At 42.4% G+C, this 19,369-nt stretch overlaps 1 long non-coding RNA gene across 7 annotated transcripts in view; it reads right to left on the bottom strand.

Moving 5' to 3' along the window:
• LOC120892608 (uncharacterized) overlaps positions 1-19,369 on the bottom strand; it is a 162,162-nt gene that overhangs the window by 73,985 nt on the left and 68,808 nt on the right. For 5 of the 7 annotated variants that reach the window (XR_013433603.1, XR_013433607.1, XR_013433606.1 and 2 more), the window contains 2 exons: positions 18,750-18,845; positions 17,490-17,657 (listed from right to left, as the gene is read on the bottom strand). The exons of the other annotated variants lie outside the window; for them this stretch is intronic. This is a non-coding gene — a long non-coding RNA (uncharacterized LOC120892608). The remainder of the gene's footprint in view (positions 1-17,489; positions 17,658-18,749; positions 18,846-19,369) is intronic. 7 annotated transcript variants of the gene reach the window in all.

Below are 19,369 nucleotides of genomic sequence, written 5' to 3'. Positions count from 1 at the left end.
ATAAACCTTCAGAACATCCTCCTAGGTTGGGGTTCTACCCTTTGCGATCAGCTGGGAAGTGGTGACTCCATAAATATAGAGCTGCTCTAACCTGCCAGGTTCCCTCTGGTACATGCTGCAAAAGCAGAAATCTCCATCCACCCTCCTTCTGCTTGAAGCTGCAGCCACCTCTGCTGTCCTGACAAGCAGAAGGAGTGCCCTGATCCACTTAAAGCCTATGCCTGATAAAAGATTCACCCAGCCATTATCTGCAGAGATAACCTAAAGTGCAGGAAACTCCTGTCTCTCGGCAGATGACTCCCTTGCATCAATATGTAATTGAGTCACTAGTGAGGTTGGATTTTGACATAAAATGTTAAACTAAAAAGTCAAACCACTTGTTATCCCAGCAGCCAGAAGGCTGAGGCAGGAAGATCACAAGTTCCAAGCAAGCATTAGCAACTGTGAGGTGCTATGCAACTCAGTGAGATCCTGTTTCTAAATAAAAATACAACATAGGGCTGGGGATATGGCTCAATGGTTGAGTGCCCCTGAGTTCAATCCCTGGTACAAAAACAAAAAAAGAGCTACAACTGTATATAAAGTATGCTTCTAATCTTATAAAAATGTAAATATATCCAGGTACACAGGTTCAAAAGAGAAAAACAGGAAAGAAACAAATATGTGATTATTACCTCACTGTGGTAAAAGTATGCATTTCTTGTGTTCTTATAAATCATTTTTTAATTTTTTGGTTTTTTTTTTACTTTAGTTTATTTATTGATTCTTTTATTTATATATTTATTTTATGTGGTGTTGAGAATCAAACCCAGTGCCTTTTATACATGCCAGGCAAGCGCTCTACCACTGAGCCACAAACCCAGCCCTATGCATGGTTTTTACTGGTTGATTTTGTGCTTATGTATTTTGGAAATGTTTAAAATTTGCATTTTGTTAAATTTACAAAGACAAATGTAAGGAGACTTGCTTGTCTGGCTATTCCTCAGAGAGAAGGCACCATGAAAAACAGTTCAGGTGGCTGCTTTGCTTACTTACAGGCCCAACATCAGTCTCTCCTGGGGCTCACTCTGATTTCTTGCTTGGCTTTTTTTCCATCCTGCCAAATTCACTTTGGCTGTCTTTGCTCCAATTCCACATATCTGTTCACTCATAGTCACCCCCTTAGAACAGTCTCAGGGCTCTTGAACAAGAAGCAGCCATTTCTCTTCATTCACTTCCTCTAATCCCCTCTTCCTCAGGGGACCTCCAAGGCCTGAGGCCTGAAATGGGAATTGTCTTCCACCCCCTGCCAACTCCATCCCTGATTCCCCCTCGTCCCACTTTTGTTTGCGTATCATTCAACTGGATTCTGCCAAAAGTGAGATAAGAATAATGAAAATTAGGATGGAAAGTGGGAAGAGTAAAAAAAAAAAAAAAGGAGGAGAGGAAACCTGTAACATTCAAAAGAAGCAGGACTAAATTTGCATAACCTTGGTGTATCTAGGCCACTCTTCCAGCAACTCCAAACTCTCTGAAGGCAACACAAAGGAATTCAAGGGGTTCTCTTTTTTTTGGCCCCTGTAGTTGGAGGCAGAAGAGTGCGCATCTGAGGGTAAATAGAGTCTTCAAAGAAAAACACTGTATCCTAAGGTCCTCTCTGACAGGACCCAGCCTCAAGGCAGGCAATGATTCCCCTTTCCTGTCCCCAGAGCCGCACCTGTGGTAAGCGTATTTGCCTTGGCCTTTCACATTCTCTGACTCATGGGTTTAATTAAACTTTCTGTCTATGTGTCTTTCTTATTAATAATACCAGCTGTGGCTTTAGAACTGACTTGCACACCACCCATATTAGAGGCCCATTTATAATCTGGAACATCAGGGGCATGATGACCGTGTTAAAGGCCTTACTTATTAAAACAACATTATAAGAGAATCCCTAATTCTGTACAAGGTTTTATTTTTCAGACCTGGGATATTTGTCTCTCTTCTTGTTGCTATTTTAGGGAAAAGAGCTGCCAAATGGAGTTTTTCCGTATTGGACTTAAAAGGGGGCAGGGGCTGAAGCTGATCCTTATTTTAACATCAGTGCCAACAGCTGGCCTGAAATAAGTGTTCACAGTCAGATTTTTTAATTCCAGTAACCAGGAGCCCATTATGAAATGACTCCTACAAATGTCTCTCCCTGAGGCCTCTGGCCAACTACAGTGGAAAGCTTTGAACTTGTCTGGAGCCAAAAAGATCTGAGATGGCATGGAGACAGACAGAGTGCTGGCCAAGAGCTCAGTGGGCTGAGCTGGTCCAAAGCGGGTCTCTCTCCACAGCTGAACTTGCCAGGGTGCTCCAGTCCAGGGCTGGGGCTGCGTTTCAGAACTTTTGCCTGTTGATTGGACCACACTGCATTTAGGGGGAGGTTGGCCAACTGGTCTACTTGCCTGAAGAGGCCCAGTCCAGACAGAGTCGCTCTCCCTTGGCTGTTCTCTTAAGAACCTCCCCTCCTGGACTTTTGGAAGCAACCCTGGATGTTTTTTTGCTTCACCCCAAACTCCTCTGTGAATAAACAGGATGCTTGGAAAAGCTCAAGATGGCCAGGGTTGGCTACGATGGCTATTGACTCTCACTTGGAAAACAGCAGTGGTATGTTCTCTGAAACTGCTTCCAGAGGCTCTGGATATTGCCCAGACATCTCAGATTGCTGGAGCCAATCACTCTTTCTTTGTATCTCTCTCTGTCTCTTTTTCTCTCTCTGAATTTGAACTGGCTACCGAAGTTCATATTGGTAGAGGTAAGACAGACAAGATGCAATTTGCTTTTTTAAAACCATACTACTTTTATTTCTTTTGAAATTAATTTTTATTATGCATTACGATTATAATAATAGTGGGATGGGATTCAGTGTGATGTGCTAATACGTGCACATACCATAATTGAGTCTGTTTTGTTCCTTCCTCCCTTCCCTTTGTCTCCTTCCACTCCTCTTCTGGTCTCTCTTCTATTTTCATGTGGATGTTTCTTATAAGATCTTAAGATCCCTATTCCCAAAGGGATCAGAGAGAAAGGTGAGTTCTGTAAGTGGGAAACTTACTCCCTTTACAGATCTCAAGGCTGCAGGAGGACACCAAAGAAGAATCCCCTGTTCATGACTGAATTTCCACTGGACAATGTGTTCATGTGTTCCCTATTGTTCCTGCTGAAAGATGCAAACAGTGGACTATCCTACTGATGAGTGCAGCAGTGCTCCCCTGGAGCTCCGTTAATCCTACACACAAAGGCCTTAACATCAGAGGAGAAGTAGGATAAGGGAAAGCTCAGGCACAGGGAGACAGCCACCAGAGCTCTCCTGCAGGGAGGGGAATAAAGGTAGTGACTGCCCCAGATAGAGGCCTCCTCCCATGGCTCTTTCACAGCTCGCCTGCCTGGCTAATGCCCAGGCTTAGCTCTGGCTATTTTCACACAAACCCGTTCTTTGCTGCTGCCAGAGCTCCTTGAGGGTGATCTAGGGCCACAGGATCCATCCCTCCCCTTCGGTCACCCTCAGAATCTGCTACTTGTTCTAGGGCTTGCAGGTACTTTTGCTGGCCCTGCTGGTCCCCACACAGCTGCACCTCCAATCACACCCAGTCTTCAGTGTCCTACAGCACCCACGCTGGCTTTGCATGGCCCACTCTGTAGTCCCCAAGCCAGTGCTTCTCAGTCCTCTCTGTCAACCTCCTCTATAGCCCAAGCCATGCTGTGGAACTCAGGAGTAAAACATTCCAGTTCAGAAGAGCAAACAAGACCTGGCAGTGACCACTGCTAGGGCAGCAGCACTATCCAAGGCCAGCCACCCCCCCCTTTCTTGTGCACCTGATGCAGTGTAAACAAAAGAGTCCCCATGATAGTGACAGAGTCCAAATTTAGAAAGCAGAGCATCTGTGCCTACAGTGGCTGCACCTTGGAATCAGTGGCATTTGAGGCAGACAGATTCAAACACACATTGATAACATGGCAATTACTGTGCCTAAGGATGACCAACTGATGAGCTTATGACTGCTTTTCTCTTTGTATTCCTGTCCTGGTTTCTGAAAATAGTGACCTTAATCTTAAAATGCTCCTGTGTCCTAATCTTGTGTTCAATTTGACATCAATGGATTCCTTCAAACTGGTAACATCTCTATGTCACTTGCAAAGCTTTAAATCTCAGAAGATTATAAAGCTTTTTTCTGTTCTCCCAAATCTTCACAAAAAGGAATTTTGTACACATACTGGGAAGGCATTTTTATAGGGAAAGACTAGACAAGATGTGCTATAGGCCCATGGCAAGGCCCCACGACTCTGGAGGAGAGATAAGGAGATTATAAGGAATAGTGGGACTGGGGGACAAGGCCCCTGTGTGAACAGGACAGTCTCATCTCCTCCACCCAGGTTTGACTAGAAAATGTATTTGAAGCAGAGCCACCAGCTCAGTTCATGAAGAACTTTTAAAGAACAAAAGAAGATCAACAAGTTATTTTTCAAAGGACAAGTCCTGACCTAGCCAGTATAATCTGTTAGAAAAGGAAAACATTTGAGAATATTGGCATAACTGCTTTCACCAATTAAAGTTAAACTATACATATTTCTTGTCATAAATTTGACCCTTCTGCCTGGGATTTTCGTTGTTGTTTTAGGTATTTGTTTTCTACAGAGGACAATAGCTCTATGGTTATATTGAGCAATTTGGTTTTTTTTGCTTAAGGATGATAGACTTGCAAATTGCAGTCTTTTGGTGGGGTGGGTGGTAATGGGGATTGAACCCAGAGATCTCTGCATCCTCTGCCCTTCTTATTTTTAGATAGTCTCACTAAATTGCCAAGGATTGCCTCAAACTTGCATTTCTCCTGCCTCAGCCGCCCAAGCTGCTGGGATTACAGGCGTTTACTAATGTACCTGGCTAGCCTTTTAATCCTGAAATAAATTCACTCCTTGAAATTATATTTGTTAAAATGTTTAGAGGAGAAAAAAACTATGATTTTGAAATTATAACATAGTCATGAGTTGATTTTACCCACAAATTCAGGTGATAATTAACTCACTATGGTATTATCCACCTATTTTAGATAATCTCTATAAAAGGACTTTACAGATTTTCTTAAATTTAGGAAATTAGCTAAAGCACATTTTCCATTGTGGAAATGTATTATAAGTACAATAAAGGGACTCTGTAAGAGATTAAATCTGCTAGAATCTCCATTTGTTACAATTCGGCCCTCAGCCCTTCCTCCTTTAGGTCTCACGTGGATCAGAAGTTGTGCACCCTGAGGTTGGGATACGTAAGCCTGATGCAAATGATGCAAAGGATCTGAAGAAGGACAATCAGGCACATGATGGCAGTGACCCAGTCTCTAGGCCCCCTTTGGAAAAGTGACAGAATCCTGGGGTGATAGCTGCTGTAATAAAGAGAATGGCAGATCCAAATTGCTTCCCTGGGGTTCCTGCTTGAAGTTGGGTTGGGAAAGAACAAAAACAGTCACATTGTCACATTGGTTTGGGACAGGTGGAATGAAAAAAGGAGCCACGCCTCTCACTTTGGGGTCAAAAAGAGAGAGCCATATTGTAAAGTGAACGGTGGCTCCCCAAGACCTCCAGGCATAGTGTCCCCCTGCGGCCTATGAGGGAAACATAAGACACAGGCTTCAGAAAAGCCAGAGGTAAAAGAGGATGGAGAGAAAAATGAGCATTGCAACACACTCCAGGGATTACCACTGTCTGGGTCAGAGGGAGGGAATGGGCAGGACCATGGTTCCAGAAATCCAACTCCTAGTAACAAACACAGAAGGACTTCTCTGTGGGGATTTGGTGACCTTTGAAGTTCCAGCATCATCAACAAGTTTAACACCTGTCAACGTTTAGATAGCGCTAACTTATGTAGAGCTCCATCATTCTCAAAAATGAAAGGGGGTGGGGGAGAACAATTAGTGAATCAGTGAATAGGGACGATAGACTTGCAAATTGCAATCTTTTGGTGGTTACCAAGGGAACAGTTTCCTGACTGGGCTAAAGTCCATCACAGAGACAACCTTCACAAGTCCTGACCAATGAGGACTGGAGGTAGCAGGTGACCAGAGGAACAAGTGATGGTCAGACTTTTGAATGAAGGAAGCTATCCCACACCCTCCTCCTCATAGCTGGCCTGCTGGACCAGAGCCTCTGGAAAGTGGGGGCCTCAGGTCTGTCAGACCATCTAACTACATATGTGAGAGAATTACAGATTTCCCCTTAAGAACAAAAGACACCAACGTTGGATTAAGCTGCTATTTCTTAGATTTAAGCTGCAGTTAGTGGGAAGGGATATTTAATGTACAGGAGTCCTTCCTGATCCAAGGGGGATACATTCTAAAACTCTCAAGAGATACCTGGAACCGTATTAGACATTTTATTCCCTATATATTCCTATGGTAAAGGTTCTTCCTTACAATAGAATGCCAATTTAATAATTGTTAAAGGGATTGTCAAATTAGGAAATCACAACTCGGCACGCACACATTTAAAATTGTTTAAAACTAGTGGGTGATGAGAAATGGGAAAAGCATATCTAGACATTTTTCCCTATATATTCCTATACTAAAGTTTAATTTTAAAACTAGGCACATGAGAAATTAGCAATAATAACTCATAACAAAATAGAAGAAGTATAATGATACAATGTAATAAAAGTTATTTGAAACTTATGAATTTTTATTTCCAGAATATTCCATTCAATACTTTTGGATCCCCATTGACCTCAGATAATTGAAACTGTAGAAAGCAAAACCGTGGATGGAGTTTTGCTTTCAACAGTTTATCTAGGTAGGCAATTTTTTGTTTGAGTTTGTTTTAAATTTAAATGTGTTCTATTTTAAAATAATGTCAGACTTACAGAAAAGTTGTGAGTACCCAGTACAAAGAATTCCTGCATACCCTCTACTATGTTCAGCCAGTTTCACTTACCTACATTTGTTTTACCATACCCTGCTTGACCTTTCATCCACATATGTAAAATCTGATCATGTCCTACCCCCCAATCCATTCAGTGATTGTTTCATAAAATTAAGGACATTTTCTTATATAGCCAGTGTACAATGAAATAACATAGATACAGTACTATTATCTCATCAACCAACCCGATTCCAATTTCAGCAATTATCTTACTGCTGTTCCTTATAAATGAAAGAGGAGAGAAATCCCCTCAGGTCCAGAACCACACATCACATTCAGCTGCTGTGTCTCTTTCATCTCCTTTAGTCTGAAAGCCTCTCAATACTTCTTCATCTTTCATGACTTTAACATTTTTGAAACATACAGACTATTTTTTTTGAAGAATGTCTCTTGATTTGGGTTTAATTGAAGTTTCACAAAGATTATAAGTTCAGGCTCTGCATTTTGGGCAGGAATAGCCTAGAAGTGATGCTATGTTCTTGGCACATCATATCAAGAGGTACAAGCTGTCCATTTGTCCAGCTACTGGTGTTTATGTTGACTGCTCAAGTAACATGGCATATGCCAGGTTTCTCACCCATAAAATTACTATCTTTCCACTGCTGTAATGGATAAATATCTTCTGGGAAGTTACTTTAATTATATATTTTTGTGTACATACATTTGTGGTGTATATTTTTCCCATTTCTCATCACCCACTAGTTTTAACATCCATTGGTGAGTCTTGCCTGAAACAATTTTAACTGTGTGCGTGCCAAGTTGTGATTTCCTAATTTCATAATCCCTTTAACAATTATTAAATTGGCATTTTATTGTAAGGAAGAACTTTCCCTACTCCTCATTCATTCTTTTATTTATTTGAAAGAACTCATGTATTCTTATCTTATTCTTTGGCTATTGTGATCAACATTAATTTTAATGTTCAAATTGTCCCAGATTTAGCCAGTGGAACCCCTTTCAACTTGGTTACTGTGGGTTGTAACATATCCTACCATTCTTTGAGAAGTTCCTTTCTTTCAACACAGGAAGATATTAGAGCCAGAACCTTAGAATTAGCTATTTCCCTAAGGAGTCCTAATTCTAAATATTTAGAAACGAAGGACTGAATGTTGAATGCTAGGTATGCTCGGTGTATGTGTGTAAGTGCAGAGAATTGTTCATCTAAAGTAGAGATATATGGCTAGATTTGCTTACTTTGTTTATAATCCATTTTTGGTTTCTATATTTGATTTTTATGTATTTTTATTTTGAACATATGAAACATGATTCTAAATGTCAAATCCACAGGGAAAAAAGTCTACTTATGAGAATGCCACTCCCCCCGCATCTCTTCTATCCTGTTCCCCAGTCCTTGGCACCCTGTTCCCAACCACCACCATCCACTGTAACAATCTCAATAGTTTCTGGTTTATCCTTCTCAGGTTTTATTTTGCAGAAAAGAACAGACACATGTATATTTTCTCCTTATTTTCTACCTAAAAGATACATACTTATACATGCTAGTTTTCTTTTTTCACTGAGCAAAATATACACTAAATCACTCCATATCAGTTCAGAGAGATGCTCCTGGTCCTTTTTACAGCCACCTAATACCCCACTGTGTGGATTTATTTAGCACTCTCTGAAGTTTGGGTACACAGTTTATCTCCAACATGTTTCACAAACACCCAGTTCTGCAAAGAATTAGATATTGCCAAATATCAACTGAGATTGTGCCATTTTACGTCCTCCCATCAACACGAGACTGCCAGTCTCCACATTCCTCCCATGGAATGTGCTGTTGTGTTTTCTGTTTTGTTTTCTTTTTTTTTTTTACTTTTGCCAATTTAAATGAAAAATTATCTCAGTTCACTTTTAATCTTCATTTCTCTGTGAATGAGGTCAAATGTTTTTTTATATATGTAAACCTAGTGTGTCTTTTGCCTGCTTTTCTATTGCGTACATGCTTTTTTTTGAGAGAGAGAGAATTTTTTAATATTTATATTTTAGTTTTCAGTAGACACAACATCTTCATTTCATTTTTATGTGGTGCTAAGGATCAAACCCTGCGCCCTGCACATGCCAGGTGAGCGCACTACTGCTTGAGCCATATCCCCAGCCCACGTACATGCTTTTTAAAACCTTTGCTCTCAATTTTATTTTCCCTTCAGTTTGCCAGGAAGAAACCAGAAGTAATACATTTGCTTAACATTTAATTTATAACACAATAGGATCTTATTCACAATAATTCTTACTTGTCGTTTGTTCACTGTGAAGTTTTGATCAAGCTGCATACTTATGATACACTTCTAAAAGTCTTAGCCAATTTAATTCTGTGCCAGATTACCAGTGTCTTTCCTGCCTAATACCTAAAGGAAACCTCATGATTCCCAGGGACCCCTGACATGGGACTAAGGAAAAAGCAGCCTCTTAGGAAGGTAACCCAGGAGCCCATACTTCCTGGGTAAGCCCACAACACAGCACACACCTGGGTCCCCAAGATCTCACCCAAAATTGGTAGCCCTGGATAACTACAGGGAAGGATTTACCCAATGAACAGACATAAGAATCCTGGTTTAAAGTTTTTGCCTGCAAATCCCTTCTTTGTGCCCCAATAGGTGATGGCTATCTGTTGTAATCCTCATTTTCTCCATAATTTTCGGGGGGCAATAGAAAGAAATAGGTGAGATCTAATCATCAGACATTATGAACAGATTCACAAGGAATTGGATTTTTCTACCATTTTCTGTGAACTAGCCCTTGAAAAGCTATGATTGGGTGAGGTTCTTTCCCTCCTCTCCTCAGCCTCTGCAATCTCTTTTTCATGGGAGAGACTGGTAATTCCAATAAAGCTGCCATGGGATAGGGGGCACACAAATGGAGGAATCTGTTAAAGTGACTGGTCTACTTGTTGTATCTTTCAGAACAGTCCAGAAAGGAGAGGGAGGTCATGCCACCTGGATGGTGATCACACTGCCACTGGCATGAGGAGGACCCAGCCTCTCACGTGGAACAGTCTGGGGAGTCTCTAAGCAGCTGAGTCGGGGAGGAGGTGTGGGACAGGTGGCGATAGTAGCTGTTGGAATGACGGCTAAACAGCGTTGGTGGAAGTCAGAGATAAACTTCCATCTTCCTCCTCCACTTTCCACAGAACAAGCAGATGAGACAGGCTATTTCAAGGAGTTTCCAAGAATGGCATTTGATAGACATCACAATCTTCCAAGGGAAGCTGGGCACAAGGCATCAGTTTCTGCTCCGGTCCTCAGCCATTGTGCCCTGACACGTGCACAGGATTCCATGTCCTGGGTCTTGCACACTGAGATCACAGTAAACACACACACATTTCCTTTCCTTCACCCTCTCCCACATTGCACAGCATTGGGGGTAGATGCCATTCCAGTTGTGAGAATTGGTGTCCCAAATTCAGACTCTGCAAGCTCACTGGACATCGGTCTGATCCCAGTTTCTGATGACGTACTGAATTTGCATGGTACACTTCTGCAGCACAAGCATGTAGGCACCAAAAGAGTGCTTCCTGATCTCCAGACACTGTTTGGTGTCCCTGTTTATGATGGCTCTTCCCTGGGTGGGAGGAGGGAGAGTCAAGGTGATAGCAATAGCACAGCATCCCACTGGGCCTACTCTCTGTGTTGTGGTCTGCCAGGGTCCCTGGATCCTTTGCAAGTTCCCCAGCGAGAATGAGAAGCAATGTGTGGAATTCAACCCCCCAGTGCTTTCTGCACCAGCCTGGCAGCCAGCTAAGCCCACAGTACTGAGTTCATAAGCACCATGGGCCTCCCTGGAGACTGAAGCAGCAGGCCAACGCTGACAGGCGTAACACCATGACATCTTGTTTTCAAATTTGTCCGTCTTTTCTGTCTCTCCAGACCTGAGCCCATGGAACCCCTCAGGCTCGCCCTTCCCTTGCCTTCCTCTCCCTCCTCAGCAGGGCTCTGTCAAGGACCTGGGGCAGAAGCCACTTGGGAGGAACTCAATTTACCTTCTCCACCATTCTGGGTGGCAACTTCCTGCCTCCTGTCATGGGGCTTCAACAAAGTTCACTACTGGGAACACCATGGGCATCAGTGCTCAACAGTCAGGATTGATTCCCTCATATACAAACCAGGTCGCCTTGGGCACCTAACCTCCCCAAGTCTCCATTTCCTCATCTGTAAAATAGGTTTTGAGTAAATTTTAAAGTTTAAAATTTGTGTTAATATTAATTGAGCATCTGGTGCTTGATACATGAAAGATGCACGATGAATCTGAGACCATCTTGGCCCTATCCCTTCTCGTAGGGAAAAAGGAAGAAGGGTCCTCCTCCTTGTTCCTATGTTCTCCCTCTGACCCCCACCCCTCGCCCCACCTCTTTCTGAACTCCACATCTCAGCACTTGGCAAACTTGCCATCTGTCCAAGCTGAGCCTGCATCTGCTCCTAACCCTCTCACCCCCATGCCCCTCTCACCCCCACACCCCTCTCACTCCCATGCCCCTCTCCAATCTTTGCTAGAATCACTCCCTAATCTGTGTTAGTTCCTGGGTCAGGGGCTTCTTCCTTTATTCACAACCTTCTGCTACCATCGTCAGAGTTCATGCATTCGATGAGAGGTCCGGTGAGTCACCTGATCTCACTGTCCCTCAGATACACGGTCACCAGGGCTTTTAACAGTAAGGGCTGCAGCTCTAAGATCTCCAAACCTCTGCCTCCCTGCTTCTCACCTCTCACAATCACAAACTGCCCCCAACAACCCCTGGTCTCCCAAACCATCTGATCTATACTCCCTGGGTGTCCCACCCCATCCTCCACCCCCCATTCTCAGGGCATTCATCCAGTGTCGGCCACGCAGGGTTCCTCTACAGGTTCTGGAACTTCTCCACCACCCGCCACTCCCTGCTTTCAGCCCCTAACCACAGAGGGCTCCTGTACAGAGTCCACCAACCCGGCTCAACAAGGCATCTACAGCAGCCTGGCCTCAGGCTTCGCTTGCCCCTCTGTGTCACTCTTCTAGGCCTCTACAGCACGTTCTGTCCCTGGATCCCCACCCCAACACTTTCAGCAAATGTCAAGAAGATCACACTCCATTTATATCTTCACCTGAAAACCACCAGTGGTCCACAGGATGCTGCCTCATGGATCATCTCAAAGGAGCTGCCTGTCCCTGTCTCGCCAGTCAGTAGCCTGTTTGTGCTCTGAATCAGCCATCCTTGATGCTAGCCAACATTCTTCCAGTCTAACACCCTTATTTTATTTCTCCCTCTCTGCACATTTGTTTTCTACTAGCTTTAAAGATGTCATAATGTTAGAAGAAGGGGAGGACCACAAACCCAAAGCTCTCCTGCTTAACTAATATTTAGTGGTTTTGCCCCTTTAAAAAAATAAAAGTCATCAGACTAGAGTGAGACATGCATACCTATGTTTATAGCAGCACAATTCACAATAGCCAAACTATAGAACCAGTGGAGGTATCTACCAATGGATAAAGAAAATGTGGTATATACACACAATGGAGATTTATTCAGCCATTAAGAAGAATGAAATTCTGTCATTTGCAAGAAAGTGGATAGAACTTGAGAACACCATGTTAAGCTAAATAAATGAAACTCAGAAAGCCAAGGGCCATATATTGTCTCTCATATGTGGAAGCTAGAGAGGAAAAAGGAACAAAAAACATTGGGTGGGGGAGTCTCATGAAAAAGAGAGATCAGGAGTAGAGGAAAGGGACCACAGGGAGGGAAAGGGGAACTTCTAGGGAGTGATACTGGCCAAATTCCATTGTTATATTGTGTGCATGTAGGAATACATAACAACAAGTCCCACCATTTCATACAACCATAATGCACCAATAAAAAACATGAAAAAAAGGAGAATCAAATACCTAAGCAACCAGGAAGTAACACACAGTGGTAAGATTCTCTGCTTCAGTGCTGCACAATTACTATGCTGTGTAATCTTGGGGAAACGGTTTGACTTCTCTGGGCCATAGTTTCTTCATGGTTCAGACAGAGCTAACAGTAACACTTCTCTTATAAAAGACCTTTGTCTTACAAGGACTAAATTAGATAATGTTTAACCCAATGCCTGGCTTATAACATACACTCAATAAGTCTTGGCTATTATACTGTGATGTTTTAAATAAACTCAGTGGCCTATTTTCTATTTTCTCTCAACTTCCATGTGACTTGGGCTCTGACAGCACTCCCTACAGCACCTGGCTTCTTTTAATTGTGTTCATCTGGATCTTATGCACTTTCTCTCTTGTGTTTATTTAGGAACAGTGCGGCCAGAATTTTTAACGGATTTCTGTTTTTGTTTCATTTTCACTTTTACAAAAGGAATATATGCTTATTTTAATGTAAAAATGATATTTTTAAAAATTAGAACCACTCATGATGGTATAACACTGTACTTATGGTTTTTATATATGGTTTTTACTTCTTTTAAATTAATATTATGTATATTTTCTCCTTTCATCATTTTTAAATAACTTTTAGAATATCATTTGAATAGCTATATGATATTCACTTAAGCAACAAGCAAAAATCCCTACCACTACTGGGTATTTCATTTTTCCTAACATTTTGCTTTGAAAATATCAGGATATAGTCTACATTAATCATGGACTTCAGTCTATATTATTTCTTAAGATATTATCCTGAAAACTAATCAGTTCCTTTAAAAGGGTCATAGTTAGTTGTTGGTGTCAGAGCTCTTCCTATTGTGTTAGTCAACTTTCCAACACTATTGATAAAATACCCAAGGTAAACAACTCAACAGAATTTGGGTTCATGGTTTCAGAGACTTCAGTTTGTGATTGCTTGACTCTGTTGTTTCTGGGCCTGGGATGAGGAAGAAGATCACAGCAGGGAGCACATGGTGGAGGAAAGCTGCTCACCTTACAGTGGTCAGAAGGCCAAGAGAGAGGAAAGTCCAGGGATAAGATATAGTCCCCAAGGTCATGCCTCAAGGACCCACTCCTTTCAACTAGGTTCCATATTCTAAATTTCCATAATCTCCCAATAGTCCATCAAAGTATAACTTCATCAATGGCTTAATCCACTAATATAATCAGAGCCCTCATGATCTAATAACTTCCCAAAAGCCCTACCTCTGAACATTGTTGCATTGAAAACCAAGACTTCGACATAAGCCTGGGGGGGTGCCTTTCAGATTCAATTATAACACCTGTGTGCAGGCAAATTGCTATTGGAACCTTTTTGGTTCACTCACCCACCAGCAAGGTGTGAGCACCCACAGGGCTCTCTTTCTTAGTGGTTTTTGGAACCTTTAGGATGGGTGTTCTCCTCCTCCTCACTACCAACTCTAGAAATCCTCTTTGTGTCATGGGCTGTCACTCTGTCTTGACCTTCACCCAAATACCCACTGTTTCAACTGCATCACTACCGCCAATGCTAGGCTCCTCCTATCAAAGTCCATGTGGCTGTAAACACCCCATCTCTGAATTAGGTCCCTTCTCAGTCACTCGATTTGGCTCCCTTGTGCTTCACAGAGAGTGTAACCTCCTCTGGTTGATTTAAAACACAGAATCATGACATTGGGAGAAAATAGAGGGATTATCTAGTCTGATCACCCTCTCAATTCCAGAAAATATTTTTAGTGATTTTTTTTTTCATGCTCAGGATTTATTTTCAAGATTCCCACTCATAAACAATAAATAATACAGAGATTCTGCTTATCCTTTACTTTGGTAACTTTTTAGTAGAATGAATGTGTAAGTTGTGCTACAAAGTAAATAGAGCACAAGAGAGCCCCAACATTCAGCCAAATATTGTTTTTGATTCAGATATAAAATGGATAGGAAGGACTAGATAGGAATTGACTCAAGATGAACCAAAAGTTTGATAATATACCAGGAACCACCTGATCACCTCCCTCTTAACTTTTGAATTTCTTGGCATAATGGTCATAAAAAGGGTCCCAGCCTGGACATCAGAGCATCAGGCAGCCCATCCCTGGATGTGCTACAGAGCAGACCTTACACTCAGCCCAAATTTCCATTCTATCATCGGCCTCAGTCAGCTGAGAAGGCAACCTTCCAAATTTCTCTTAGGAAGACAACTTTTCAAATATTTGGGATGCATAATTATCTCTTTTGGATAAATAGTGAGGCTGATCTGGCTACGACACATCTGTCACCACAGTGACTTAACTGATCTTGCTGGATAAGCAGATGTCCCCTTCCTCCTCTTTTCCATGCCTAGTGCATTCCTCCTAGAGCTGCATGCTCTGTTGAAGAGGACACCCTTCCCCAATAGAGGAGGACTGCTCTTTGGTCAAGGATATATGAGTAGCTGCACTCCCCTGCTAGAACCTCCAAAAGAGCTCTTAGGAATAAATGGTATTTTTAATTCCTAGGATATTTGGGATAAAGTATAGATACTAAGGGAAGAAACAGGTAATATTGGCTAAATATTCTATGTGTTTTTGCTATTTTTAAGTACTGTTATATTTATGGAAAATTAGCATCTTACAAATTAATCTTTTGATAGCAATTTTAAAATGTGTAACAAATTAAATTTCTGATTGCATGTTGAGATTTCACTGACTTTATAAGCACTTTGGAAAACATTTAAGAGATTCAGGTTCACTAAATATAAAGTCAGATAATCAAAGTCCTTAAGAAAGTAAATTTAATGTTTTAAATTAATTTTATCAATTTAATGTATTATGTATTTTATGTAATTTAAATTTATAAAATATACTCTACAACAGTTAAATAAATTTATTAAATTGTTTTAAAAAATGCCCTATTAAAATTATTAAAACTTGCTAGGCTTGAAGTACTAAGATCATTAAAGACATCAAAAATTCACATTTAGCACACTAGGCTCACCAGATACTCTGATGTGCTGTGCTTGGTGACTACTATTGACAGAGAACTCAGCACTGTGTGAGGCAGCTGCTGGGCCATCAAGAAGTCCCCCCTTGGCCATCAAGAAGTCCAGTTTGGGACTATTGGGAGAAGGTAGAATCTTTAAGAGAATGAGTCTAGCAGAAAGTCTTTAGGTGATTGAGGATGTGCCTTCAAGGGGGACTGCAAGACCCCAGTCTCTTCCTCTTTCTCTTTTGCTTCTTGACTTATGATATAAGTGAGGTCTACTCTACCACATGCTCCCACCCTGATGCAATACCTCACTACAGACCCAAATCAACTGGACCAATCAATCATGGACTGGAATCTTCAAAACTGTGACTCAGACTAAACCTCTCTTTATATGTTGGTTACCTCAGGTACTTGATGTAAATGACAGAAAATTGACTAGCATGCTCCTTTTCCTTAGGAAAACAGCATCCTCTTTTCTCCAAGCTCAGCTCTCGTAAGTGCCAATCTTTCACTTGTTCCACAACCACTTATTGAGTGCCTGAAATGTTCCAGATGTTATAACAGATGATAGAGAGAAAACAACAAGCAAAATCCAGACCCTGCCCTCCAGTTCTCAGATGAGTGGTGAAAAGAAACAGGATAGCAGGCAGGTCGAAGAGATAATGAGACAAGGGGAGCCTGAGAGCACAGAAGAACCCAGCCTATTCCTGCAGGGTCATGGAAGCTTCCCAGAGAGAGGCCCTGTCTGAAGCCAGGGATGCACTTTGAGGTTGTTCTGGTGAAGAGGTTGGAGGAGAGGGAATGACAACTGAAATGGGCCTAAGGTAGGGGGAGCATGCCAGTTCCATGTCATTGTAGCTTAGATGGAGGTGACAGAGACTGGGAAGGCATTACCTCTCCTTCTCCCTCTAATTGATATTGCAGGGAGACTGGAACGAAAAACCTCTCTGAAATCATAAGGAAATTTTTGCACATAGGTGCCTATACATTTAAACTGCATAGCTAGCAGAAAATCGTTACAGAGGTTATTGGCCTTAAAAAAATAGGACTTGCCGAAATAGATTGTCCGTGATTTTTAAAATGCAGCACTTGAAGTTTATGCAGTACCAATCACAAACCATAACCTCCTTCCAACAGGACATCACAGACTAATGAAATTGGCCAAAGAACACAAAAATTTTTGAAGCAGCCCCAACATGGGGCAGGTTCACACGTAGACTGTGATCAGCCAAGTCCTTCATGTCATTGACACATGGATTCTGCTAGATTCCCGCTATCCTGTTCTTGGCCATTTAATATTGAAGTGAAAGCCAGGACTTTTGCAGTAGTCCCTGTTGGATTTCACCCTAGTCCTCTATACTTTGACAATCATTAAAAATCATGTGCCAGGCACCATGCCAAATGCTTCACAATCTTCTCTCATTTAATCCTCCCGATAGGCCCACAAAGTAAATACTATTATCTTGGTTTTATAGACGAGGAAACTGAGCATCAGAGATAGTCAGAAACTTGCTAAAGATGACTAAGCCAGGATTTGAGCCCAAACTCTATGAAGCTATGGCAGCTCCAGGACTTCTCCCTCCTCATCCACCCCTGCCTTAGTCAAGAGACTCTGTGGTTCACACCTGATTCCCAGCTTCCAGTCTTTCCCTTACCTGCTGCCACAAAAATTAATCTAAAAATGTTATCAAATCAAGTCAAACCTCTCAAACTATATTAGTAAGTACCTCCCCTTTAAAAGGCATGTGACTCACCTGTTTAAAATCCCAATGTATGTGTAGTCCACTTTGGGCTGCCGTAGAACATGGCTCTAAAGTAGGATTTTCCCCATGGCCAGGATCTGTGAGGCAGCGGTCATCAGAGTTTGCCTCTGCAATCAGATTTCCCATGTAGAATTCCCCAGTTTGGTGGTAATAGATGTTCTGGAAAATAGCAAGGGACCTGCCATGGGCACACTCAGCCGTGTAGAGGCCCAAGGATGGCTCTCGTGCCCTGGATCATGAATTTCCTGGCCACATAAAGTAATTGCACCCTTCCTCCCCTATGACAGTAGATTCCAGGGAGAAGGCCAGGCCTAGGGATGGGCACTTGGCCCACCCTCTTTCCTACAATGTCTCCAAAAGAATCATGGTGTGTGTGGATGAGGGAGCTGATCTTTGAAGAAAGCTTCTCCCAAAGCTTCTCAAGCTGAACTTGAGAAGCTGTCACTATAAATCCCAGTATGAGCCTGTTGTCAAGAAGCCTTTCAAATTTCCCATCTGATAGTGCCTTGCTCAGTGAGCTTGGACAAATAGGTTGTTTTCACGCCTCAGGTTTTTCATCTCCTAAGAGGGAATGATATCTACCAGGAATACCTCAAAACCTTCCTGTAATGGCAACATGCAAAGTAAGATGGCAGATTTGAATATTTTCCATTTAATAAAAAGTCCCCTGGCTGCACCCTGAACTTAGTGCCAGCCCACTTCTATGCCACAGAGGAACTTCCATTCCACCTCTGTTTTCTTTAGCCCTCTGCTTCCTTCTTTGCAAGAGAAGAACAGGTGGCTTCACCCGTCAAATTTCTGGGATGCACAGGAGAAGGGAAGATGGTGGGACAGTGGGAAGAGAGGAAAAAAAAGGATTAGAGACAATTACCAATGAAAATCTCCCCTGGAGAATGACCACAACAGAGCAAAGCCTTCTACATGTCCCTGAAACTGAGCTGTCTTGCTGTGACCTTTAGAATGAACCAGAATGTGCTTACTTAAAGACTAGAGATATAATTCAGTGGTACAATGATTGCCTAGCATGCAGGAGGCCTTGGGTTCCATCCCCAACAACAACAACAACAACAACAACAACAACAACAAACCCTACTTAAAAGTGTAGGTTTGGGTTTCACCCTTACCTGTGTCCCAGAATACTCTGCTCTTGCGTCCCCATCGTCTAACACCAAGTTTAAATCTGACAGAGGTTACCAGGAGCTGAGCCAAAATAGACTCACCCTGTCAGGCAGGGAAGACGATGGAAGTTACCTGTGGACTGAATTCATGGCAGGGATGCATGATGGGGGTATTGCCTGGCACAGGTCCTTGATCCAGGCAGATACTCTTATCCAATGAGTTTTTCATCTGAAGGGAAAAAAACATGAATGCAGTTTTGGAAAGACAATCCCAAAGCCTCCCCAGGACCTGCATTTTCCTTAAAACACCAAGAAGCCAACAGCCAAAAGAAGCAGAAACCAGGATCCTGGCAGCCACGTGCTGAGCACTGGGAAACAAACCAGAGCTTAGGTGAGGTGCAGCTGTGCTGCCCACGTTTTGGGAACATTGTCCCCTGCAGACCCTCACAGAGAACACCGAAGAACCCATCCTGCTACAGACATGAGTTGGCTAAGGAACCAACAGTGTCAGGCAAGAGCTGCAGTTTTCAAAAGGACTAGAGGCAGCAAAAGGAAAAGAAACAGGGATTGGGGAACAAGAGGAAAGGAAGTCTCTCAAGAGCAGAGCACTGAGGAAGGCATGGGGCAGGAAGGGGACACTAGGCAGGAAAACCCTTGGCCAGGTAAATATATGGTTTGGGTTTCACTGTCTTCCACAAACAAGCATTCAAATTCTAAATCCATTTCACAGCACGTACTCTTCCATAGCCCACA

The sequence above is a fragment of the Ictidomys tridecemlineatus genome, unplaced genomic scaffold (genome assembly GCF_052094955.1).
Source record: "Ictidomys tridecemlineatus isolate mIctTri1 unplaced genomic scaffold, mIctTri1.hap1 Scaffold_58, whole genome shotgun sequence".
Lineage (NCBI taxonomy): Eukaryota > Metazoa > Chordata > Mammalia > Rodentia > Sciuridae > Ictidomys > Ictidomys tridecemlineatus.
The sequence above is the reverse complement of the archived record's forward strand: the minus strand, read 5'-3'. Positions and strand labels throughout refer to the sequence as shown.